At 39.6% G+C, this 27,860-nt stretch overlaps 1 protein-coding gene across 3 annotated transcripts in view; it reads left to right on the top strand.

Moving 5' to 3' along the window:
- The first annotated feature begins 3,048 nt into the window (after positions 1-3,048).
- NCKAP5 (NCK associated protein 5) overlaps positions 3,049-27,860 on the top strand; it is a 414,162-nt gene continuing 389,350 nt past the window's right edge. Inside the window, exons 1-2 of one of the 3 annotated variants that reach the window (XM_072931703.1) lie at positions 3,089-3,128; positions 9,258-9,350. The gene's annotated coding sequence lies outside the window, so the exon portion shown is untranslated. Of the gene's footprint in view, positions 3,129-9,257; positions 9,351-13,681; positions 13,788-27,860 lie in introns of all 3 variants that reach the window. The other 2 variants (XM_072931701.1, XM_072931702.1) reach the window with 2 other exon arrangements.

Raw genomic sequence — 27,860 nt, 5'->3', positions numbered from 1 at the left:
GGGGTCGGTACCGCACTGAGCATTGCCGTGGCACGGGTAATCTCAAATGTTTGCACAGTCTGCAGACGAGGCGGTAACAAGCTGGAGTGACCCTTGCTTCGGAGCTGGTGTATGCCCACTGTAAATGAGCTCTCTACTGGCGTTCTTCCTCGCAGTGTGAGAAATGCTGCGCAGCCTTTAAAGCGGGTTTTCGTGTTTCCCTGCCTACTTATTCCTAATGAAGCACATGAATTCATAATGCATCGAGATAAATTCATAGTGTGTATTGAGATAACATAGCCTAAAGCAGGAAAAAAGTAGAATGGCAAGTACTTGGCCTTTGCTTATAACTTAGTTGGTTGTAAAGGGAAGGTCAAAATTCATATGCTCTACAATGAATTTCTAGCAGCTGTCAGCTGCTTCCCAAACCTCATGTCATTCTAGTTACACGTGATTTTTATACTTAACTTCTAAACTAAAAAAATTATGAGAGCTCAAAATCTCCCTTTTTTAACCAAGGGTGGTGAGGTGCTGTCTTACAGCTGTTTAATCCATGGATATCAGTCCATGCTTCTCAAAAGCTCTGTAAATAGTTATGTGTTAGCACAAATGCGCCTATTCGCTTTCTGTGACCTAATGAGTGCATTTCTGGAGGCTGCACTGAAACTAAGAAATGCTTTAAGAGATGTTCTAACATATGCCTTCATTGTATGTTTACAGATGGTTTTAGAATATTCTATTGTTTTTTAACAAGGAAAGCAATACTCTGTACATACAATAAAAACTGTTGAAACTATTTTCAGAAGTTGCTTGGCGTCTGAAAGCTGTCAGATTGATAGACAAAGATGATGAATAACCACTGTCCTGTATATCCACTTCTGTGTCACAGCATTTTCCATTTGCAGATCTCAAAGTGCCTTCTTTTCTGTGACTTGAGCACTTCTAAGATCCATCTCTTTCCTGGACAGTTCTGTCTGATGAGCGACTTCTTGTTAATGGCAGGCAGAGCTGGTAGGAAATCCTCCTCATGACACTCTAGAATTTAGGAAGATAAATTTATCTCCTTTGAAATACAAGTACGTTTTACCATTGTCCTTAATGGAAAATTTCTTCTTTGAATGTGTTCACGTATAATAAATGAATTTATTTTCAGTATCTCCTTTTCCCTAACTAGACCAATGGGGAAGCCCTTGAGCATTACAGTGGATTGTCCTTCTTTTCCTCTTGCCCAGATATCACCAGCCATGGGTCATGCATTGGAGTGTGGTACACAGCTGTGTGTGTCTAAATGGGGAGTGGTTCAGAGAGCTCCTCTGGGATTACCAAAGTGAAAACAGGCCCCTGGGGCAATGTAGATGGCTTGTCCTTGTCCAGGTGCTGCTGCTGTCCCTGCGGGGCTTGCTTTCCATGCAAACAGCAGGAGCACGACTATGGTCTGCCATCCCCCTGTTCAGCTTCCATATCACATTACTTCAGCAGGATGCTCAAGCACAATCTCATTTGCCTTTTGTACATATTTTTCAATATTTTTTGCTAAAGAGATTTGCTCATCAATATTTGAACTCCAACAGAGAGTTAGTATTTCAGCTGATCTCTATCGATTCTCTCAAAAAGATATTTTACCAGTAAAAATGGATTGAATTTTATTGAAGTGGCAGAAGATTTAGAAACAAGATATAATGAGGCCTCGCCTTTTTTAATTTTAACTTTCCCTTGCTAAAATCCTAATACATTGAGCATAAGTGAGAGAAAGCAAGATGGATAGGAAAAGGCAAAGTAATATGGTAGAATTAGTCTCAATTTCCTTTGCAGGACATGTATGGGTCATTTTGACATCTTGCTGCATACATTTAGAGAATGGAGTACTCAAATAAGCTGAGCTTTTCCCTCTTCACATTGATCCGGTCAGGTTCAACATAACCTATCACCTGGCCAAAAGCTCATTATTTTGTTAAGTGAGTCAGCTGCATAAGCAGTTCTCCTGCTGAACGTGCTGATCCTATGAAGTTATAAATTATTTAAGACAATTTTTTGTTTTGTTTCAGCCATAGATATAAGGACACCTCATCACTTCTGCAGGATCATGTGTTTCTTGGGGTTCACACAAATCAGTTTATAAATGACAGCATTAAGGGCGAGGAGGGCTTTGCTGAATCAGCAGCACTACCTGTCTGTGTCCAGAGAGGAACAACAAACACCGTTCCAAGAGCACAGAAAGAAGGGGCAACTTAGCAGTGGTACTGTGAGGTGAGAACAACAAGGGCACAAACAAACTGCCTCCAGAATAAACCTGTCCCAGCTTGTGACTGGCTCTGGCCACATCTGTCATTGGCTGTTTGACCTTGAGCAGCTCTCAGGGGAGGGTGGCCAGAACGTGCAGGGACCTGTATGCCTGGGCACAGCTGGCACGGGGGTAGGCATCTGGCAGGAGGAGAGGGGTTCCAGCACAGCTGGGCTCTCCTGGCAGCTGTCTGGGGAGGAGGATGGCTCTGAGGGCAGCCCTGCCACAGCTGTCCTGCTGTTTGCCCTGTGCAGCCAGCCTGAGCTCCTTGTGCTTCCAGAGCTACAGCATCCCATTCTCGGGACAGCCTGTGAGTGAGTATCCTGAAAGCAATGGGGAGCCAGCACTTTGTCTAAGCATAAAAGATCTGATAACTGACTTTTAAAAGGCTTCCCAGTGTGTCTCTCCAAAGAATCAAATAATGCCTGATGATACGTCAGTTTTCACAGGGCTTTGAGGCAGATAATCATACTGCTCAGAGACAGGCTGTTCTGATTACTTCTGCAGGGAATAATATACATTTGAGCTACCTTTCTACCAGAAGTTTCAGTGGAGAACTGCATGGATGATTGACAAACTTGTGCCAATGGAAATTTGTAAGCCCTTGCCAGGTATTCTGTACAGGACAATGGCATTATACAGTCTTGTGGCTTCAAGTGGTGCCTGCTAAAAATGAAACCTGACTATTCAATTAAAATGATATTAAATGGTATTCTCAGGGAAATGCTTGTCCTAAGCAGAATTGCAGCTAGGGGTCTCTGTGTACTTGTAGGAGGCAGCAGAATGCCAGGCAAAAAGTGCCTTAGTACTTGTTTGTCACTCTCAGAAGTTTGTCTTGCAGTGTACCAGAAGGATTTTCTAATTCCAGGTAGGTAAAATGCAGACTTTCTGTTTCTGTGGCACCGGCACTTAGACCCACTCCTACTAACACCATTCCTGTTTGTGGGATTGCGTTCTGCATCTGCCAGCACATTGATGATTGTTGCAGACACGTCTTTCTCTGGCTTTTCTGGGATTTAAGGTGCTCCCTCATGGGTTACCTGGAAGAAAGGCAGGGTGTGGCTGTGTAGCTGAGTTTGTGAGATGCCAACAACAGCTGCTGTCCTCTGTAACTTTGCCTGGGAGTGTTTTACCAGAAAGAGTAATTTAACATGAGACAAAGAGCTTTTGTTTAGCACACTCTTAGTGGTGTAAGCTCTTCCTTTCTGCAGGTCTCCATATCCTTTCCTTTATGTGACCTTGCAGGCACGACAATGACCAGAGGTAGTGATGCTTCCTCTAAGAAAAAGAAATTGTCTTCAGGAAAAACTTTGGCTGACCAGAAGTGCAGTATTACTGATTTGGTCCCTTTTTAGCCACTATACATAGCATTTAAAAAATGGCATGCACTGTGTAGGATGAGGAGCCCAGCACTGAAGCCATTTGCACAGATTTTGGCACAGCCAGGAACAGAATCTCTGTTTCTTAATCCGGAGGTCAGTGAGGGTTTGGATGCAGTCTCTCCCACTAATGTCTGTTCCATCATAACATCCGTGTTTTTCAGAACAAAATTAAAATGAATTGTCAAAAAGTGCCTGCAGTAAAGAATGTGATTAGTACCCACAAGTGAACAGAGAAGCCATGTAAATCTCCTGGATTGGTTTAGTCCCCAGTGGCTGAGATTTTTTTAGATCAAAGAAATGGAAAAGAATGCAGAAGTAGGAACATGAGACAGCCCCAAATGTAGGTGCTCCAGGTTTGTCATTTCGCAGGGGAACAGACTGACAATGGAGGGAAGAGGTTTCTGCCTTCATTCTTGCTGTATTTTTGGACATCAAGATCGTTATTCACTATTTGAAGAGTTTATAGATTCATGATGAGCTGCAGGTGGCTTGTGGAATCAGGGTGACAATGTATCATTCATTAGGACAGTTTTTGCTGACTAGAAGTATCTTTTAAAAATGAATTGGTTGATTAATGCGCATTTTTATTAATATTATTAATTCTCAGCCTACTTTGTACATGGAACTGACCTGGAAGAAACTTGTTCAAAAAAGCATCAGAATTTCCCAAGTAGCATAAAGTGAAGTAGCAACCATCTCTCTATTGTGTGCAATCAGTCAAAGGAACAATAAAACTTAGCACAACTGGAAACTTCGAATTCTAAAACTAAAAGCAGAGTTTTTTTGAACAAAGTATGTTAGGAATAAATAGCATATATGTAATGTATGCCCTAGCTCATAATAGCAGTAAAAGTTATCCCTTTTACTGGTGCTGAAAGGGTAAGAGGGGACCAGCCCATCACAACAGGCTGTCTCTTGCAAAATGCTTGTATTTCCCCTTTTCACAGAAGTCCACAGGAGCTGAAGGCATGCTGCACTTAGCACATCTAATCTAATATAATCAATTTTTAATGTGGCTTTCACTTTGGGGCATCATGTTGTATATGAAAACCCAATCCAGCAATGTGAAGCAATTGCTAGTGTGTCTAGATGCTGTGGGGTCAGAAAGTACAAAGTCTTTGAGCACGTACCTCCTTTACTCTGTTGACAGCTACTGAAGTTAGCTAGATAGACAAAGTGGTTTCACATTTATCAGTATGTTAACACTGTTTGAAATTCCCATTTCCAGTTTGCATCAGCAGGGCAGAAAGTAGTCTTGATGCTCTTCACACTGGCATTACAAATGCTTTTGTTCTTACTTTTCTGAGGACATTTTGAGCTTTGTCTCTGATTTTTCTAAAAGATGAAATTAAGGGACATATATTTATAGGGGGAGATTGTGCTTGTACAGTTGGACCCCTTCTGTTCACACATCAAAGTACATTTGCAGATTATGGAACTGTATTTTTCCATAGTCAAAGTTTGCTCCCTCTGCACAGTCGGGATATGTCATGTAAAATGTTCTGGATGTCCTCAGCCATTTTCTCCTGTGTATGCAGGGCACAGAGAAGTGAGAATAACAAATGCAGCCAAAAAGGGGCTTGCCACTGTGATCCAGTCCTGCTGCTGACCAGTTAAGAGATGCAAAGGTTGCACATATGTGGAGTCAAATGTTAGAGGCCTGAATCTGTTTGGTGTCTGGCTGACATGGCTTTGCCCTGTGGAGTTCCCTATCCAAACACAGTTTGCTCTTCCAGTTCACTGCTTCATGATGCTTTGAAAAAACTGAAAACAGAAGCTTAGATAATTATGAAACGTCTCGTCCTTACTTGGTTGTTCACAACTTTCTGGGTTAGCTTCATCTTCCAGCCTTCTTTATTGGTTAGAAAAATATTTGGGCTTACCCTGTATCAGCTACAGTGATTGTGATTATTCCTTTATTTGCAAGCTGGTTCCATAGAAATAAAAAGGGCTCATTTTCCTTTTCCACATCAAAGCACACTAAGCTTCTTGTCTGTGCCTCATCAAAGGAATGATTTCAACACATGTATTTCTCAGAAGATGACAGGAGGAACTAGGAAAAAAAATTGAAATGAAACATTAATTTAAAAGAACACAACCATCCTAATTGGAGCTTTACTTTAACAGATTTCCCCATATCTGAAAAATGATGGTTGGGAGCATAATCAGGCTTTCAGCAAGCACCATCTCTGAATTGTTCCTAATAACTCCTAAATCTGTTTGCTGTGATTTTAAAATGAATTTAGAAGCCATCATGTGAGTGGGTAATCTAAAGGACCACATCTTGATCCTTTGCTCAAGAAAGATGTATTCATTAAAACAGCTAAAACCAGCAAAGAACAGAAGGTCCCTGTGATATTCTTATTCTGAAATTACTGCTGTAGTCTGTACAGCATAAATCATATCTGGGCCAGCTAAGTTCCCCTGATTCAGATAATGTTACATGAGGGATGAAGTGGAATAGAGTAAAACTGCTACTCTGTGAACCCAAATACAGTGGGTGTCAAAACCATGCTCAGCTCATGCAGCTAGAAAACCACTGCAAAAGTGAACATCCCAAATTCTTATCACTAAGGTTCACAGTGCGTATAAAGACTATTCTTTGAGGCTGGGAAGTAGGGCCTTGGCACAGTGCAGTCAGCAAAAAGAAGCTGCTTCTGTGTCCTTTATAAATGAAATAATTCTCATTAATATTAACAAAAAGTACCCAGCTTCATTCACCAGGTTAAATTCAATCAGGTATTGTGAATGATTGAATATATTGCAGCTTACATGTGCAAAGACATCCAGTACTAATTCTTTCAGAATACCCCAATGATGGATTTTTGAGGGTTTATAAGCAAGAGATTAGAAAAGCCACACGTCAAGAGTGAAAGCAAGACAGACACACAAACACAGCCTCTGGGATAGAGGAGCATTTATTAATAAAAAGAGACATCCATACAGTGCTGACTGCTAGCAAGTGATGCACACCCATGGAGTGGGTGTGAATTTCCCATGGAATTAGATAAGGTTCAATTTAATCCCGTTTATTATTTAATTAAAAGGCAGGGTAGTGGGAGACCTGAATCTCCTCTGCTGGAGCCCATTTTTTAGTACTCAACTTTGTGTCAGGCAGTATGAGATGGAAAGCAGCTGCCCAGGCAGTGTCCTGGGTTTCAGGGCACAGTGACAGCACTATGTGTTCATTGAAAGGCTGTATATTATTGCATCTTGTTCCTTCATGACTAACACTCAGGAAAAGAAAATAAGGAGGCAGGCAAAGGACCTTTTGATAAGATGGACATACAGTGTAATCAGAGTGGGGTTTTTACTGCTGCTTTCAAAAATCTCATCTCACTTTGGTTTTCTACCCTTGGGCTATGCCTTGGTCCAGATTTGCTGCCAGCTCTAGATCTGAAATGGTGACTGCAGCAAGGCCTGAATGAAGCTCTAAATGATAAAACAATTAGGAAAAGAAAGGAAACAGGTTATCTAGACTCTACAAGAGAAACAGGGGAACTTGACCTGGGCCTCTGAAGATAGACAGTAGTTGATGGATGGCATGTGGGATGACAGAGCAATATAAATTAGGATGATAATTCTGAGACTTCAACTGCTTCCTTTTGAAACTCTGTATTTCCTTAAGAGAAGTGCTATAAAATATCAGTGTTCTTTGGTCAAGCTTCTGATTAATTTCAGGATCTACAGTTTAATAGGAAATGGTTCAGGAATCTTTCTACAAACTTGCTACTACTGCTGCAAGTAGTTTAGCAATGCTTTGTGTTAGTTTTTCAAATGTTTGAGTTTAGATAGTTAACAAAAGGAGTATCTTCAAGTTTAGTCCCTCAGGAGAGCCTGTCATACAACTTCAGTGGGCACACTATGGCTGTGTGAGACAGCTGTAGATTCATCTAAGTACAAGTGTGGCAGAATGGAATTTTGGCTGCTGATGGGTGTTTTTAGGTACAACTGGAATGCAAATACAAATAGCAGGATGCTCCAATAGGCAGTGAGATACCTACCTGAGCAGCTGGGGATCCTGATCCATAGCATTCCCCTCAACTATGCAGGCTTGCTGTTTTCTCAACACCTCATTTGGAGGCCTGCCTAAAAGCAATCTCTTCCAAAGATTAAGGCAGACTAGACTGAGATGATGCTAGAAAACAGGAAAATGGGGTGAAAGGGGTATCTTTTCCCAAAGAAATCCCTTTGGTTAGTGAGGCCAGCAGCTTGAGAGGTATTTTCTCTTTGGGAGTGATAGGACTTAACAGATTCCTAGGGTAGCAGAGGCAATTAGGATAATTGGTTTGAATTTTATTTGTCTAGGAATTTGCTGGTTTTTTTGATGTAGACCATGTGATAGCTGCCTCTGTTTTGTTTGACCTCAGGACTGAAGTTATTCTGGGTGACCACTTTTTGTGTGGTGCATCTTTTTCTTTCCTCTGCTGCTATGTCTCTTTCCAAACACAACGGAAAATGATGACTAGTCAGAAGAGCTGAGGCTACCTTTTGGGCTGTCTCTGCCTTTATTTGCCCTCTTGAAAGAACATCTGGGACTCTTCTTCTAACACTGCTTTGATTTTTTTAGCTCAGGAGGAATGGAAGCAGGATGTTCTCTGTGAATCAGTCCTAACCCCTGTTGGTCTGACAAAGCAAACCCCAAGTTTTTTGACCTTTTTGGCAAGTCTTTTCTGTTTATTCATGAATTTTACTGTGGTCAGGACATGGGAAAGATTTTGGCTTTACATGTTTGCACTGGAAAATGCTTCTCCTTTTGTTCATTCAAATGGAGAAAAGGCTTTTGTTCCCTTCCTTGTACTGCGAGTCTAAGAGGAAACTGTCTGTATTGCCATTGCTGTTTCTACATTGCCATGGGAACAGATTTGAAGTGCTGCATCCATTAAGTCACTTAACTGAAAAGTGGCACAGTTTACCCATTCACACTGCACTTTTGCCACTGCTGGGTGTATATCAGCCTGGTGCAGCACGGTTTTTGCACCACCTTGGTCCCAGAAGAAATATTGCTGCTTGGATGGCTCTTGGCTCATGGTTTGGGGTGGGATAAATGGCACAGTCAGAGCATTGTGCTCATGTAGTTGTGATGCCAGCTAACAACCTTAAAACTTTCAGTATCCAGGGTTCTAACGTTTGTGTGAGATAGTGCAGATATCTACTGACAGACCATGACCCTCATACAGCCCTGCATTTCATTGCTCAGCGCTTCCTCCTAAACTTCTCACAACTCTTCATATTCAGTCACTATTTAGTGGTAAAAAGATTTAATATCCTACCCTCTTTTTGCTCATTTTGAAGTTTTTCTGGGTCTGGAATGGTAAATCAGGCTTCATGTTACTAGAATGTTGCTACAGCTTTCAAATATAACTCTTCTGTGGGGTAGTAATTACTGCTTGTTAAGCATAGCAGAGTCAGGAGAGAGTGAGGAATTAATTGAAGCAAAATGAAGCCTCCTGGAGAAACTACTGTGCTCATGTTTTTGACTACACAATGCTTAATTGCTAAAGAAATTCTAAGCATATAATAGTATGATAATAGCTATCAAAAACTGTATGAACTTATGTATTCTTTCATAGTGTTGATTCTTTCTCCTTTTCCCTTTTAAAATCTACCTCTAGAGTGAAGAATAGAGGAAAGTAATTGTTGGATCCATTCATATTTCAAATGAGACCAAACTCACAGCCTTTTACCCTAATCTACAGCACCCACTGGTATGAACATTTTTTATGAGGAATAGCATTTCTGTTTCAGGTTCTATATTTGAAAGGACACAGAATGTAGAATATCGATTATAGAAGAATACAAAGGGAGTTGAATGTAGTTGATAAATGCCACTGGTGTTCTGCTAATTTGTGTTTGTCAAGCCTGGTGCTGTTGGCTGGGTTCAAAAGGGCAATGAATTTGCAGTGGTCTAGAGAAGATGGGCTGCTAGCAAATCATACTGAAGTCACCACAGGAGAAAGGGAAGGAAGGAAGCAAGGAAGGAAGGCGTGAGCAAGATTTTTTTTTCTTTTCTTTTTCCTTTTTTTTTTTTTCCCCTGTCGCCTCCATCTTTAGTAGTGCCAGACTTTCCCTAGCTGGGGAAAATATTAATTCTCTTTATCTCTTGCACAGACATATGTAGGCTAATTTCCAAATACCTGCCAACAATAAATAATTTAAATCTTTGCTAAGAATTCATGACATTTAAAATATCTTTAGGCAGTTACCTGACAGTTTATGAAGAGGAAGCTGGGTGCAGATGAGAAGCCAAGTGGTAGTAGCTGAGTATTTGAAAAAATTGAAACAAGTTCACAAGGATCCTAGAACTCAAAAACTTTAAAAAAAAATCTAACTCTGAAAAGGAAGTTGAAATACTTTTACTCTCCCTACAGTTCTGTGGCACAAATTACTCTTTACATTGATTCTAGAGAAAATGGTATATTTTGAAGTGCAAGGAAGGGCATGGTTAAGTCCTGAGCTTTGACATTTTAAGAACAAGGTGCAGGTTAGAGTGACACTCTATGAAGTGCAAAAGTCTCCTTTGAGCTTCCTGCAGCGGGTTCTGTGTGAGTGGAATTCTATTTGGTAGCTGATGAACTGCTCTTCAGGAATCTATTCCAATCTACTTGACCCATATCTGATACTTATCAGTAGCACAAGAGTGAGCATTTGGGATATGTCTGAAAAAAGGTTTTATGGCTTAAAATGAGAATTAACCACTTACCTGAGTCTCAGCCATGTTGGTCTCATTTAGTGAGAAAAATTCTGGATGTTTTGCTTGCAAAGTGTGTAGAAGATAACCAAGGGGTTCTGTGAATATATGGGGAATAAAGAAAAAAGAAAAACAAAGGAAGAGAGGAAAGGAAGGGTGAATAAGATGGGACTGGAGCAGTCAATGACTTCTTTGTTTTGGTCTTCACCACAGTTAATTATGATTAGACACAACATAAAGTTAATTTTGTGAAGGGGATAGTTGTACAAGGAAAGAATAGGTATTGTGCTTTCTTGTTAAAGAGCTCACTGGACCTCAGGCTTGGTCTAGAGTACATCAGGAGTTCACTGGAGTAATTTTTGAACTATTAGTGTCTATCTGTAAGATTTCATCAGTTATATCTCAACGGAGAAGAGGAAAATCAGCCCAGCCATTACCTTTTCATGAGAAAGTGTGGAAGGTCCAGTTGATACCAGAGCAGCCAGTCAAATTTCATTTCCTTGTGGATTCTGTGTTAAGACAACCCAGACATTATCTTGACAAAAATTTTAATTGTGGTAGAATAATTGAACTACCAACAGGGTGCAAACAATGTAATTGTCATCTGAGAGGTTTTAAGTACTTTTTAGATAAAGATGCTTCTTTGACAGTTCCCAATGCCATTTCTGATATGCCATGTAGGTAAGTTACTCTATGCAATAACAAAATAGTCACTGCCATAATAAAAGTTTTTGTTTTTTTTTTAAAGCCAACTGTTCATCTGTCTGAGTCCTAAGCCATGGCTTAGTATGGAACTGGGAAGGCTTTTGAAATTGAGGCAGACCAGATGGATCTGATGTATACTGAGTTCTAGTCAGCATTTTATTTAAAATTAGATAATGAAACAACCAACTCAGTTACAAAATTTGTTATGACACTAAATGAAAATCAGGAAGGGAATGAAGCATCGTGAAGGATGGCATCAGAACAGAGACTAAAGTGAAAATAAAGTGCCATTATATTTTTGGAAATCAAATACATACGTACCACAAGGCATGGACTAGTCAGCTGTGTGCCAACTACTTGATGCAGTTGTTAAAAGGCAAATATAATTCCAGAATGTTGTAGGAGGAGTGTCAAATGTAATTACTCTGCTCACCTCAGCGCTGTCGAAACCTCAGCTGGAATCCTGCCTTCAGCTCTGGGCACCACACTTCCAAAAAGACTTACAAACAGCTGAGATTAGAGTAATGAGAACAGCAGGTGTTACAGAATACATCAGATTGGAGATAAATGATAATTATTTCTTCCTCTCACAGAAAAAAAGGAATTGCTTAAGTTGTGGCAAATATTTGCACAGGATTTGAGGTTTCTAATTGGATTTATAATGTCTGTCTGAGAAGAGACAGAGGCAGAGTTGAGGTGGTGAAGACTTACAGGAGCACCCCTAAACTCCTCATGGGATAACTTTGAAGATGCTTCTGGGGAATTTGTGTTTGGTGTTAGTTTGTCTGAACATAGTGGGCTAAAGTTTCTTCAGCCCATAGTCTGCTTCCTAAGCCATCCTGAAGTGTGGCTGGGCCTGGCCTCACCACTTCAGTTCCTGGCTTTAACTGTGAAACATTCAACACATTCCCATTGGGAATGGGATTTTCTTGGTGTTATTCTTGTTATTCTGAGCTTTATTTCCCCAAGAGTACTCTATTTCTTTAATACTCTCCTAATACCATCTAACTCTCTTCACTTTCCATATTTTCCAAGCTTTTTGCTTGCACTGGTTCTGTCAGCCATGCTCCTGGCCTTTCTTTCCTCTTCAAATTCTTGTAGCCCCATGACTTTTTCATGATGTTGGTGCAAAGTATGAGAAAGAATTTTCTCACTAATGGTGACAAAGTAGTTGTTTAGACCTTCTAAGTCAACCACTTACATGCTGAAACAAAAAGCAGTATAGTATGGAGGTCCATTTCACTGTGATTTTGGAGGGACTTTAAATGACACAAAGCCCGAACAATTTACCTAGGGAAGATATAGACTTGGTTTTCTTCCATGGAAAGATGCCAGGCTTTTCTTAGAAAACATTTTCTCACCGAAATTGTTAAGTACAGTGTGAAACAGATGTTCTTTTACTGTTTATATGGAACATATAGGATTCACTATATCTAGAGTTTTCAGGCAGTACCTAAATTCAAATTTATGTATTTAACCTGGAAAAGGACCTTGAAAGTGCTTCTCTTACACACATATTTTAGTCTCACTTACCTATCCCTTTAGGCTAGGTAGGCTGCTACTCTTATCTCTAGAGTTGCCATGGAAACAGTTCTACACTCTCCTTCCCTTTCAGTCTGTCTCTCCCTGACAGAAACTGTCTTTTTTTTTAAAGTGTGGCCATGCTAAAATGGAAGTAATACCTTAATTATTGAACACCAAGAGTTACCTCACCAGCTGATATTGAGCGAATAAATTTGTCTAAATTAGTGAAGCAGTGCCAAATGACAGGGTGAGAAACTGTCCCTGATTTTTCAATCCTTTCACTCCTCATTTTCTCCAAAATTAAATTTAAAACTGCTTTGGGGTCCAAGACAAGTATTTGTATGGTAGAAGTTTTTCAAATGAAGAATAGTCTCTCTTCAACTGTGTACATGTTTTTCATCCTGTTGCAGCTCCTGGGTAATGGCAATTGTTTATGCAAATATAATTGACAGAAAGTCTTAATGATTTTAAATTTTGAGGAGCTTTCAATGCAGTCTTCAAAAGGAAGATGTTCTGTTTCCAAATACTGGCAGATAGGTATGATATCTACGTGGCAATCAGGGAGGAAGGTCACTCAGTGAATTAAAAAAAGTCAGAAATGGAGGTTTATAAAGTGCAGTCACCAAAACAATCATATTAAGCAAAACACATTGAAGTGGATGTGACTTGTCTCATCCTCAAATCTCAGATTTCAATAGAAAATTGAAGCTAAAAGGAAAGAATATAGAAAGCCTGTATTCCTGTGATCCTTTATCTTGGAGGGGAATTTATTACTGTCTGGTAGAAGAGGCTAAGCAATACCCCTACAAAAACGTTAGGATTATACACTTGCAAAGTGAACCCATAACTTTAAGGACAGAAAGGAACTGTGGTAAATGTTACCAACCAGAAAATGACAGGCATTAGTTCAGTCAGTACCTGGTCTCAGGATGATTGACACCTGTGTCTCATGTTTTCTGACCAGAGAGGGGTGGCATGGTAGTCAGTTTTAATTTCAAGTTAATGGCAGCCAGCTACTGTATCAGAATGTTTGTGAAGTAGTACCCCATACAGCCACTATATGGTCTAACTAAAAGTGGAGACACCACAAACAATTTAGACTGAATTTCCTTTTCACAGAATGGAATCGCAGAATCACAGAATAAGCTGAGTTGGAAGGGACCTCCAAGGACTATCAAGTCCAGCTTCTGGCCCTGCACAGGACCATCCCCAAGGATCACACCAGGTACCCAAGAGCGTTGTCCAAATGCTCCTTGAGCTCTGTCAGGCTTGGTGCTGTGACCACTTCCCTGGGGAGCCTGTTCAGTGAGGGAAGAGCCTTTCCCTGATACCCAACCTAAACCTCCCCTTGCACAACTTCAGGCCATTCTCTGGGGTCCTGTCACAGTCACCACAGAGAAGAGATCAGTGCCTGTCCCTCCTCGTCCTCTCACGAGGATTTTGAAGACTGAGATGAGGTCTCCCCTCAGTCTCCTCCTCTCCAGTCCAAACAGACCAAGTGCCCTCAGCTGCTCCTTGTATGGCTTCCCCTCAAGGCCCTTCCCCATCCTCATGGCCATCCTTTGGGTGCTCTTTAATAGTTTAATGGTTTTTATTATATTCTGGCACCCAAAACTGCCCCCAGCACCTGAGGGGTGAGGGTGCCCCAGTGCAGAGTGGGACCCTCCCCTCCCTTGCCCAGCTGGCCATGCTGCCCTGATGCGCCCCAGGACACAGGAGGCCCTTGTGGCTGCCAGGGCACTGCTGACTCATATTCAAACTTCTCTCAACCAGGACCCCATTATTCATTTCAGAAATAATTTTCTAGCACCTTTGAAGATGAGTGGTCAATACAAACCTGGGCTGAGAGTACAAATCACAGTGTAGAGTACATGTAGAAAACATTTGAATTAAGAATAGGGGGCAGAGCTGGAGTCAAGAGGGCTGATGAAGTAGGGATGGATACAGGGCAAATGTAAATTGCCATTTACCATTGGGATAGCATTAAGAACAGAATATCAACTTGCAAAACTTCATCTGGGTGTGGGACTGGAGCTTGAGTTGTTACTGACTTCAGAAAGGGTGTTGGCTCAGTGAGGTATCTTTAGGGTCACGCAGCCTTTCATGTGAGCATTATTTCATGCAAACCAAAGACTGTGGCACTTTTTGAGAGAGACTAAAGTTCAACAGATCATTCATGTCCTCACATATGCCTTGTAAAAGAGGATATAAAATAAATCTCAGCCATCAGGTATTATTTTTATTTCCTTTATTAATCCTTTAATTGCAATGTGACCACTTCATGTGGTTTGCCTGCAAAAGTATCTGAGCTATGCTAAACTCTACTAATTTCAGCTTAAATATCTCCAGCTCTATAGCTGCAGCTGACTTAATTTCTGTAATAATCATTCTGACATACCAAATCCTGTAGTGAGGATGCATTGAAATAGAACTATGGTAAAAGTTATTCCCACACTCCCTACGTGGTTATGAACTAAGCATCTGTTGGATTTCAGCAGATTTAGCATGGTGTTTGTGGTAACACAACTTTTAAGGCAAGATGATACAAGTTTTTAGGCCATGTTGTATATTCCTATAAAAAGGGGAATTAAAAATGATTAGTGCAATTAAAGCTTGTCAAAATAATTACAATAATGACAGCAAATATGAGAATTTATCTGCCTTTGCATAATATAAATGACAAGAATAGGTAAGAAAATCAGCAAATGCAAAAATTATAAAAGTTAATGCTCTAAAAAAACCAGAGGATCTATCATTAAAGAAAGTTTCTTTCATCTTCTTATGACTATGTCTATTCATTTGAACCTGTATTGTATTAAACAAACTCCTTTGTATGGTTCAGTGTGTCTCAATTAGGATTTTACTGCCCTGTCATAAAGCTCATGACAGGCTAAAAGTTTTCTTTTATTTCCCTGTTTGTGAAGCCTGCCAAGTTCTGTATAAGCTGTCACTCACTGTATTGCACTCAATGGATGAATAGAAGTTTGTCCACAATGAAGTTGTCCCATATTTCTCAGGGTTTTTTTAGACCATTTACAGTCTATCCTATCTTCCTAAATCCCTTGCACGGAGCCCTGCCAGGCAGAAATGCACCAAAACATCATACAACAGACCTGAAAAACCAGCAAGAATATCTAGCATTTAAAAGGTATTCGTGGCAGTCTTTTTTACAAGTAATTTATAATAAAAAAGTATGGTATGTTAATGAATAAACTGATTCACCACTTTAAATGTGAAATGTTAGGATTGTTGCTAAGAGTGCTGTGTCTGCAACCCCAAGACAAAAGGAGTCAGTAATAGCTCCTTCTGCCTGTCATCCTGACATCACTGCAGTGGTTACTCCTAGAATATGGACATGAAACCTGTCACAGAGGCATCACCCTCCCCCTGCAGAAGTCTAAATAGGCTGTGCAATGTCAGGGTACAGATAAGGGACACTGGAAATGTCTGCTTGCTTCCATGCACATAGATAAGTACCTTGCAGAAAAGCTCACACCAGGTAATAGGTCTTTCCAGTGTCTTTATTTCCGAGGTAAATAGCATTTAGTAATGAATTCCAGGCTCTGAATACATAATGGAGGTATATTTGGTGCTGAATTGCATGAAGATATTAAGCATGAGTAGCAATTTAGACTATTCCTAGAAAATTTGCATTGATATAAAAATGCAAAAGATCAGAGGGAGTTTTTGATAAAAGGTTCACAAAAGGGGCTCACAGTTCTCTCCAGCTACAAAGGGATGTGAGTGCCTCAGCACCATTGCCTTATATAAAGATGCAAAAAAAAAAAAATAGATTAAAAACAAAATAGTTTTTCAGAACATTCAGTGTTCAAAAAGGGAGAGAATTTTTGAAGTGTCATCTGCATCTGCTCTGTGGCCTCTATTAAGGTGGATGAGAATGGAAGGAATTACATTTTGGTGACTGAAAAGGATGAGCAATCTTTTTCCTAATGCTGCATTACCTTACTGTACCCTGTGTCCTGAAATAAGTCTTGTCTATTGATCACTTTAGGTTTTTGAGTTTTATTTGGGTTTGTTTTGTTGGGTGCACATATACCATGAGATGAAATGAATACCCACGTTGTCTAAGTTAATCCATTTACAGTATTTCTTTTATCAGTTCTCCTTTCCTAGTATTATGCAGAACTGTGGAAAAGGGCTGTTATTGGACTGTGTTTCGACCTGGCTATGTGTGAATAAATTGAAATATGGTTTACGATTGCAAAGTCACAGGAATAAAAACGAATGCTGCAAAGATCATTGCTAAACTTTTCTGAGTCTTTCTTGTCCTCTCTGTCATGTCTGGGGGAGATATTTTGGTGCAATTCACTCTGATTTCAGCTGGAAGGCATTGATTGTATTAGTTTACAATTCTTTAAATCAACTACTTTTAGTTATTCATGATCCTTTTAGGGTAGACCTTGGTTTTGAATCAGTGTCTCAGTGAGATTCAAGCTAAAATTCTAACCCTTCTGAAGTTAAATGGCAGGTTTGGCACTGATGTATTTCCAAGATTTGCATGTGGTGAAAACATTGTTCTTCTCACATTGTACTTAAATGTCACGAGGCACAGGCAGATCTCAGAGCTGAGAGCTCATTTCTCTGGAGTTCAGCAGTGTGATTTTCAAACTGGGGAGAACCATAATGCTCCAGCTGTTAAGGATTACCTGTTCTTCTCCTTTACAGGAAAGACATGAGGATGTGGTGCTGTGCATGTGCTGCTGTACAAATACACACAGAAAGCTTTTCCAACTGTGTAATTTGTTAGCCAGATCTCCAGGAGCTGGAATAATTCTTGGATCTCAGCAGACTGCTGAAGTTCACATGGTGATTAAGGGACATGATAAATAAACCAATGTTTATTTCTGCAATTTGTGCAAGGTTGTAACCCCAGCTTTCAGAGACATGCCACACTGAGCTACAGAAAGCCACAGCACTCTTTGAAGAATGAGTTTCACTTGTCACCGTCACTTCCAGCCTATATTCTCAGTAGAAGTAACCCAGTTAAAAAGAACAGTCAACAGTAACATTTCACATGCACTCTTCCAAAACAAAACTATTCTACTGTTAAATTACATGTCCTGCCTTTGGTTTGAAATTCTTCAATGTCTTCTCTCTCTGGATTCCTTCTGGAGGAATTATTGGACAATTTATCATTATTTCCCTTGTGAAAAGCTAATGCCTGGTCAGGGCCATAAAACATGAGTGTCTTATTTTTAAAGTCACCAGACATTTGCTTAGGAATGAGAGCTGGAAATCAGTTGGAGAGGGATCCCTATTCAGTCTTGAATCCTGCAAGCCTTCAGTGAGCCACACAAAAAAAAAAAAAAAAAGTGGGGATCCACTCATAGACTTGGAGAAAATTTGGGCTAAAGTAACCAGCTGAGCTTTTAAGGTGTCTGGGTTAGATGGAAGCCGTGCCATGAAACCCCTGTGAGTGAGGGAGGGGTCAGCTGGTGTAGGGGAAGGAATTTTAACTCTGAGCTCACACTGGGGATGCTTTTCCATGTAGGCAGTCTGGGTTTTGTGCTCTCAGCTCTCTCAGGAGCTGGAGTTATCATCCATGGGGGGCTTTGGGATTCTGTGGGGGCAGCTTTGTCCTGGTCTCTGTCTACAGAGAAAGTGCTGCACTCCTTGGTAGACCACTAAGGAGGGGGTAGATCTCTCTGGTAATTCCATCTAGGATAGGAAAGGTTTGTGAGCTGAAAATGATCCAAAAAATCCTCCAAGATATCTGTAATTATATGTGGTTGAAGTCTACTAAACTGAAAAACTGTTATGCAGGGTTAAAGGCTGTTCACTGGCTGTAGAAAAGGACTCTTAATAATTTGGGTGGAAATTCTGTCAAGGAATCTGTGTCTTTCATCCAGCAGATAGAGATCTATATAAATGCAATTATTTTTATTTTAATTAATGATTATGATATATGAGAGACCTCTCTTGCTTATTTTCCTTGGGCTTTTATGCTTCTTGAATTACATTTTTAATAGCACTGAAGTACCTAGAGAAGGGCTGCAGTGTGTTTCCATCCCTGTATCTGCTGACAGGTCTGAAAAAAATATTTGAAGCTGTGTTTCTTTAGTGGGCGATATATATTTTGTTTTGCAAGAAAGATGATTTTACTGAAAACTGTTGTGTATATCTATGACTTCATTCTAGTTTTTGAGCATGAAAAATGTGAGTTTTTTTGTATTTCTACAAATATAATAAGATTATAACTTAAAATAGACTAAGTTTTTTTTTTTGTTGTTGTTGTTGTTTTGTTTGTTTTTTTATTAATGGATTTTTTTTGTAATTTTAGTTGGACTTAGAACACTTTTAAAGAAACTTTAAAGGAAAAAAAAAGCACAAGAAAAAGCTTTTCAAAACTGTGAAAACTTAACTACCTGTTTTGGAAACATACAAAATAATGTTTCCACACATCAAAAATCTTAATAAAGTTAAATTTAACCTTTATCATATGCAACTCCTCAGTGAAAAATTGTAGAGAGTGGCAGCACTGACATTTTTTCATATTTACCTCTATGGTAGGTACAGCCTGCTTTGTATTTACAGGCTTTTTGTACAACTGTAATTCTAAAGTAATCATATTCACATAAAGACAACAACAGCACCAGAAAAAATGCTCTGAATCACATAAGGGATGATGAAAGTACTTATCATTAGGTATTACCTTTCATTTGTGCTTCAAGAACACTGAATTCCATTAGTAATAATTCTTTACTAAAAATTAGGATGAAAGTGGTATTTCCGTGGTTTTTGGCTGCAGAAACTGACTTAGTGTTTAAAGTGCAGCTTTTGAGGAGTGCGGTGAATAGGTTTTCAATATAACATATATTTTTAGAGCTCTGAGATAAGAAAAATGATGCATCTTAAATTGATTAGAGAACATCTTTTACAGTTAGAGATGCTGCATGACCACTGTGAGTTATGCATAAATCTTATTTCTTTTTGGCAATGATTTTTATACGTGGTTTGATTTATGTTATGAGGTGAATGCCAAGAGACGAGCAACATAAATCACAAAAATGAAGGAGCCTAATATGCAATAGCTAGTTACAAAATTCATACTTGGTATTAGATGAAATAAATTGTAAATACTCAGGAGATGATAGAGTGCCTTAATCTACGGAATTCCTAATCCAGCTCTGCATGCAGAAACTTGACAAGATGACTGTGCTTGTTCCTTTGGGCAAAGGAACCTTTGGGCAAAGTTTGGTTTCCTTTTGATGTTAATGGCCACTTGGCTTTCCTGATGCCAAGATCTCACCTTGGATCATGATTCTTCACGAAAACATTTTAACAGGAGGAGCAGAAAGATGTTCCAGCCCCTCTAACCAGTGGAAAAGAGGGAGCAGAGCATTAGAAAAGAGATTTTACACAAAGGCGTTCTACGGAGCAGATTTTTATGTTGTGTGGTGCTATCAACCTGTAGCAGTTGGATGTCTGTGGAATCCTTCCAGGGTTTATTACAGGAGGCTTTTTTTGCTGTCAGCCTTGTGAACCTCTTTCCTGCCTGTGGTCACAAGTTATGTTTATTTAGGATCTGTCTGAGGGACAGGGCTTTGAAAGCACAACAGACTGTGTTCACCAGAAGTCCAGCAAGTAGTACAAGCCAGCAAAATTTTGTATGTGAGAGTTTACATGAGCTTTTTAGTGCTTATATAAATAAAGAGGGGACATCTCCATCTATTTTTCTGGTAAGGGTAAGGAAGATTGAAATGGCAGCATTAAAGGAAATCAAATTTGAAAACATAACATACAGGCAAACAAGCGTACAGGCTACAGGATTTATGGAATCGTGCAGCTGCTATGAAAGAGCACTTAATAAACCTTGGGGACAGAAATATCTATGGAGAGGAGAGGCAATCAAAAAAAGTCCTGGGATTTCTAATTTAATTTTGAGACTATTGAGGGGGATGAGCCTAGTGGTAAGCCTGAAAGCTGCAGATAGCTATTTCCCAAGAGGATCTAAGCAGCAGGCCCTTTTGTGAGGTAGTTAATGAGGAGAAGAATGTGAATTGAGGAAGGATGATGGAGAGATTGGCTAGTGCAGCTAAAACCAGCTAAAGAGGATGTGAGGGGTAAAGGCTACCAGTGTTAGGTGGTGGAGTGTCATCAAGGAACAGTCAGTCTTTCTGAGAATATGAGAGGAACAAATGAAGGAATTTCTGCAGTCTGTTGAGTACAGAAGCTCAAGGATGAGCAGTGTGAAGTTCCATTTAACATAGTTTTCAAAAACACTGATGACATCCTTTAGGATAAACTAAATAGCCTCCCTCGTAGCATACTAAGTGAACAGATGAAATTGTGTGGCCATAGCAAGGATGTTTAGTCAGTCTGTTAGTCAACCTGTGCCTGGTTTTCACACATTCAGAAGAGGAGAGGAGGGAAGCCTGTGCACAAGCACAGACATGTTGTTTTGTACTCTAAAACAATGCAAATTGTTGGATTTTGAAAGAAAACTATTTAATGACATTGAGGCAAGCTTGAATTTTGAATAGCAACAGAAGAAGATGGAGATTCTGTGTAGCTGTGCAGTGTCAGCAGTGTTTTTTATAAGGAGATAACTCATACTGAACTTTTTGCTATGTTCATCTCGTCTCTAAATGTACTTGAGGTCTTTTAGCTCGAAGGACACAAGGATTGTCACTTGCTGTATAGTTACCACTGTTTTTTTCTCTGTTACCTGGTCTAAGACAACTGTAAAGATGGTAGTAACACCACCCTTACAGAAGTGTGCAGTAAAGCTTAGCATAAATACAGTTTGAGTGCCTTAGACTTCAACTCCAGGTAGGTTATCCCCAACATTAAAACCATCTCAAATCAACACAGTGAAAATTATATCTTCTGGATTTCTGCCAGCTCTCCTGTCACATCTTGCTCTTTCTACTGCTCCAGCTCCTTTCAGGGCATAACCTGAAGACTAGTAGCAACTTGAAATCCACCAGACACAAGAGAGTATTTGCAAGACAGAGAGATTTTCTTTTAATGATGAGATTTCAAATGATAGGTATGGGAAACATCTTCCCCTCTTCCTTTCTCCTTTCTTTATTTATAACTATTTCATTCTCATTTCACCACTGGATTAGCAGGCTTTGTGTCAGTAGATATATATTTTCAATATATAAAATTGAAAATACTCTGGTCACTGAATGAGTGAAAAAATACCCTGCATGTGGTGTGTGAACATCTCTCCATGTGCCTTCTCTGGCTGACCTTGCTGGTGAGACCCGTTAGCATGGGAGCCATTGGGAAGGGCAGGAGACAAACAGGTTTATGTGCCTAATCTTACTGGCAGGCAATATCCTGGAGAGTTAATAAGATGTGAGATCACAAAACATCTGGAGAAATATCAGCTGACAAAACTTACTAGTTCTGATTCATAAGGAATAAATTGTGTCTGACAAATCTGGAGATGGAGAAAAGCAGTAAAAATGAGACATTGGATTGGCACTTGGAAAAGACTTGGAGAGGAATTGCAACATTGGTGCTATGTATAAAGATTTGAAAGTAAAGCTGTAGAAATGACTTAATAGCTATGCTCAAGATGACAGGCACTTGGTCTGGAGAGGTCTTTATGCACAGTCTTTAATTAACCTTTAATTAAATTAAAACTTTAATTCATCCTTAATACACAGTTGATCTGTGCTCAGTGAGCTCTGATCACTTCACATGAACTATAATATTTCTAAGAGTGCAATATAAGAAAATTAGCAAGTTAAGATAGAATGAAGACAATATGATGTTAATTCTTTAGCTGAATACAGCTCTTCATGGGTAGGGGCTTTTTGTAATTACTTGATCTTTAGAACAGACCACTTTCTCCACCTGTATCAGGATCTTTAAAAGAGATCATTCCTTGTATTCTCAATAATAACAAAATCTTTTCTATGTATCTGTATCTCAGAAGACGTATAACCTCATGTAAACCACAAACTTCTAGCCAGAGGGAAAGTTATGTAGCTAAGGAGAGGATATTATTCTGCTCGTATATAGTGTCAGATAATAAATTGCTGTTCTGCAACTGGAAACAGTTTTATATTGATGATCCATGTGTGTATGTTTGCAACAGGGCTGAAATGAACATTAAGTTATTCATTAATTTGGCTAAGTAGCTGATACTGTACTAGAGGGAATTAACTCTAACCACCAACTTGCTATTTTATCTTCCTGGAAGAGACTGTAGGAGATTTTCTGCAGTGTCCAGGAATCTACAACACATCTCACCATCTATTCTGTCTGTTTATCACAGGCTGTAGTTTATTAAATGCTTTGATACCCCTTGAGATTTCAACTGCTGTGCATGTAAATGGGTTAATGTGATCTGGTTCATTTTGTAGCTGTTTGTGGGGAATTATTATGCTGTGTGCAAAGTGCTGAGCTGCCTGTATGAAGTTCTAACGTAGGAACTACAGAAACGGTCTGTTTAGAACTGTAAGGAAGCAGTAACCTCCTGTAGGGTTTCACAGCCCTGGTCCTAATGTTGAGTCCCTAATTTTATACTAGAAACTTCTTTCTCAAGTGAGCAAGATTTTGAGCAAAATTTGCTGTAAGCCCGAAGTCAGTGCAGGTTGTTTAGAACAGAGCATGAACAGTGGCAAATGTGTATCTTCTTTCTAATTCCCTCTTTGACAGACATTTGGGAGCCTGAGCTGACTCTCATGAGAAACTCTTTCCTCCCAACTGTGGTCCTAAATCAATAAAATACTTGAGCACATGTTAGCCGTAGGTAGGTGCCTCAGCCCTGAAGATTTTAACAAATTCCAAGATTTGTTTTAAACATATGTCTTTTAATTGCAGTTGCTTTCCTCAAGCAACTTTATAAATCCTTGTGTCTGAGCTTCAATTCCTCTTCCACTCCTGGAGGAGACTGGAGTTCATCTTATGCCTGCCAGTGCTATCTAGTGTTTGAGGGATGCCTCCCAATGGAGGCATCTGAAAGCAGAGCACGATGCTATTTTTTTTTTCCTAGCTATGAAGGATGAAGGCTTTTCTATAATGATGAAGTTTCTTCCATAAATTATAGTAAACCAGTAAATCTTATTTTTTTCCTCTTTTCTTTTTTTTTTTTTCTCCCAGAGTAAAAACCATCTGCGTATTGCAAATGGTTAGCATAGTTTTTGACACAGGAGAAAGCTTGTGATGATGCTATGCAGAGATAAGAAGGCTGTGTGGTATAAAAGTTCATCTGTATTTGTCCTTAAGAAAGTCTACGTGCATCAGTGTTGGAGAAAGCAATTTCCTATATGTGCCTCAGATGAGTGGTGTTTGAGGATGAATGGATTTCCCCAAATAATTAACAGCCAGTGTTTGCAAAGTATATCCTTATCTTTTGATTGGCAAGGATGCAAATTCAAAAGTATTGGCAGAGGTTGTTCTGAAATCCTTACAGATATTGTAGATAAACAGCATAAACTGGTGAGTGCAACTATCAGTTAGGGAAGAGTGCAATTTGAGAAGATTTTTTCAGGTGTTATCATCCTTTAGCTCTTCTCTTGGCAAAACTGTTCACAGCAGACAAAACAGAGCTTGCATATTAGAGCTGTTTATTAGGTGTCAGATCTGACCCTGTGCAGGCCAATCCCACGAAGGTTCTTCCCAGTGACCCTGGCTGGACAATGGTTCAGTGCCACGTCACATGTGCACCCAAACACAAGCCTTAATTGTGCTGACTCTGCAGTCTGTGGCACAATACCATTTCAAAAGCCCTCATTCCTCCATTTTTGTTGGATTTATTCCTGGTTAAACTTCTGCTTCTCCTTTTATCTCCTCATTATTTTTTATCTTTTTTTTTCTTATGAGGACAATGGATGTCATTTTGTATTACCATTACATTTTCTCTCAAAAAGGCAGAAATGTCTTTTCTTCTTTATACTGCGGGAAACCAACATAGCTATACAGGCCCAGAGCCAAAATAATCATATGCTGATAAATAGAGAACAAAACTCCAATCTGGATTTTTTCCCCAAGTGGGAAAGGTTCCAGCAAAGAAGGGTAGGCAAAGAACGTGTAAAGAATTACAAACAGGAAGTTCTAGCAAATTGTTCAGTAATGTGCTATAATGTTAAATACATAAGATATTAACATAAATTTTCTTTGGAAGTTACATGCCCATGCCAATGATTTTTAATATGAATGTAGTAAGATATGAATTAATTAGAAATTTAAAACATTTTATAACTTTTAAACAAATACGTAGTGAAATAAGTTTTCTCTGGTTTTGTGTTTAAGAATTATTTTTGTGAAATGAAAAAAAGAAGGTTTCTGCATAAGCAGGGGTAACACAGAAAGAAGCTCCAACAGCTGGAGTCCTTTGACTTTACAGATGAGGGTAAATCAATGTAGTTCAGCATCAATCAAAACCTGTCTCCAAATTCAGGCTTAGGCTCAGTACCCACAGAACATATGCCAATACCCATAGAACATATGTCCCCCTTACACATTCAGCACAGTGCAGTTACTGATGGGAAAACTGCAAACTTTATAGCAACTTGGCTCCTCAATTACTAATATGTTCAATATTGCACAATAACATCCACTTGAAGTCCAGGTACCTCCCCATGAGATGTAGAATCTGCATGCACAGGGAGGCATTTGAGAGATACCAACACAGATACCAGAACAGGGGGAGCTCATTACTGGGTAGTAATTTTTGAGATATATAATGTAGTTTTTCCATAGAGATAAAAATAGGGAAACTGCTGAACCTGCTGGATTGAGTCTCCATTTCTTGATGATCAAGGGCGAAGGAATGACTTTGTGGAAGGTATTTGCTAACTAAGCACATTTTGCTGACTGTATACAGAAGTGAGTGGGTGAAATTCTGGGGATTTTCTTGTTTTGTTCTATTGTGGTGTGGGCTTGGGGTTTTTTTTCCTTTTTTAATGCAGGTGTTAGATGAGATGATCTAATGGTCCCTTCTGGCCCTAAGGCAAAGTGCAGCCTCTACTTGACAATATTCAGAGAGCTTTCTAAACCCTTTTTACCAGGCCTTTGGGGAAGAAGGTTTCTAATAGGGAAGAATTTTATAGAGCAGAAAAGTGTTTCCCAGCAGAAATATTTGCTGTTGGCAATTGATTGTTTTGGGGAGAAGGAAAGGTTTGCCAGGGTTTCCGTTTGAAATGTCTTTTAAATCTCCATTAAAGGTGCCTGTGGTAATGCTCAGGCATGTCTTTGTATATTTTTCCCTAGAAAAAGTAAATAGTTTTTTTTTTTTTTTCAAGACAGAGAAACAAGAGTTTACATATTATATCATGGCAAAGGTAAATTCAGTCTCACGGTTGCGTGTCAGGGGAAAAAAATAGCGAGTATGACTAACATCTGTCTCATGTCACCTTTCTCAGAAACTATGCTTTCCAGCTTTATAAATTCATCCATCTCTTCAGCAAACTGTTAGAGATTTAGAGAAGGAGGGATGAAATTTGTTAGCTCTGGTTCACCTAAGAGCACTGTGGGCTGCCCACTTTTGAAAAAACGATGGCCACTTTTAAAAAGCAGACCTAGAAACATTTATAAAAGTAGCACAAAGTAAGTGATAAAACGAACAACTTACCAGCAACCAAGGTGTCAGATAGGCCATTGTACAGGTTATGCACAGCAGGCAGCCCCTGGGACTAGTTCAGAAGTTTGTGGGAAGGAACACTGACAAAATGCAAGTTTTTTGTACTGTTTATCCATCCGTAATTTAGAAATGATAATAACTGCTGGGAAAACACTCTGCCTGGGACCCGCTCCCTTCGGGGGGACGCTGGGAGCAGAGGACAGCGCCAGGAGCCCATGCTGTGCTGCACAATCTGTCACGGAGCCGCCTGAATAGCGCCCACGTCAACCTTTTGTCCCCACCACAACAGTGACAACTGGCTCTGCAGCTCTTGGGTGCTGCGGGTGGGGTGTCCTGCCAGGGGACAGATGTCATTAAGGAGTGATGTACAGCAGGCACCGTGGCTTGTGGGGCGCACAATGCCCGCAACATCCAAAGGCCATATGTACCGATCTCATTAGTTCCTTGATTGCCTCCTGCACAGGCTGTTGGAAATGTTTAAAAGTGCAAGTTCAAAAGGGAAAGTGATGTATCATGTTTGGATTTTCTCCTTCAGTCATGCAAAGCAAACAGAGAACCTGCTGTGTTTGGAAGCCAGAATTTTTAGAGACTAAGGCATATCTTAATTGTGTCTCTGTTACGTGGCTTTGCTTCACGCTGAATTTCACTGCTGTCTCCCACAGTCAGAGAGTCCAAAGAGGTATTGAAGATATGTAAAGTCATTTGGGCATTTTCAACCAGAAATATTTATCTGCTTGGTTCTGTTTCAGTCCCAGCAGATATTTATCTTCCGTTAGGAATTTAAGGGAGCCATTTGCAGAATTTCTAGGATGTTCATCTTTGGATACAGCTGTGAAGAAAAACACATGACGTGGGTAATGTTTTACTCTGTTGTTTTCAGTTTTATTTCTCAGTTCTCAGTTTTAAATCAGTATTATAGGCAGACTCACGTTCAGCACCTCAGTCTGGTGGGTTTGCTTACAGCCTACTTTGGCAACATTGGGAAACGTTTTGCTGTTGGTGCTCAGCAGCACATTGCACTGTCCTCACTCCCTCTTTTCATCATTGGGAAGTTCCCTTCTAGTCCCCTCTTTATGCTATTTAACTGTGATTTCCCAGCTTCTCAGAAGTGCTTCTTTCTGCCTGAACTGGGCAGCCCTTTTAAAGCAAACTTCATGTGGAGAAAGTTTTCTGGGCAAGATTTTTAATAGAGGCAACAACTTTGTTTTCAGAAGGTTATAGTCAATTGCGATTGACAATTTTGAAACCACTGTAGACCCTTTAACTTTTAAATCTAACACAAAGAGATTTCTTACCTACAATTGCGTATTTTTAAACTGATGCAAAGGCAACTTGGATGCTTTGGCAAACAAAGGCATCTGTAAAGATTTTTCTAATCTTACCTTACCATATAATTTAGAAACTCTCCAGTGAAATGCCAACTCTCTAGCAAAAAGTGTGATTAGATATTATTATAGACAATAATAGTAGGAATTGCATTCTGTAAGGGTTCTTCTGTTTTTCTTTCACTGTCCTGCTCTCTCTGATTTATTTACTGTGGGGTGTAAAAATTACTCTTGATTTCGGATTCCCAACTTATCTGTTAATTTAACTGCTAATACTCAGTTCAACTTTTTTCTGAGCTTTGCTGTCTTCATAGTTCTGAGTTCAGAGTCATCATGGTCCCTATTGCCTCACATCTAAAATCAATCAGCATAGCCTTTAATTACTCTGTTTGTTCTCCATAGACAGACT

Source organism: Taeniopygia guttata, chromosome 7, assembly GCF_048771995.1.
Source record: "Taeniopygia guttata chromosome 7, bTaeGut7.mat, whole genome shotgun sequence".
NCBI lineage: Eukaryota > Metazoa > Chordata > Aves > Passeriformes > Estrildidae > Taeniopygia > Taeniopygia guttata.
This window is presented reverse-complemented; position numbering and strand designations above follow the sequence as displayed.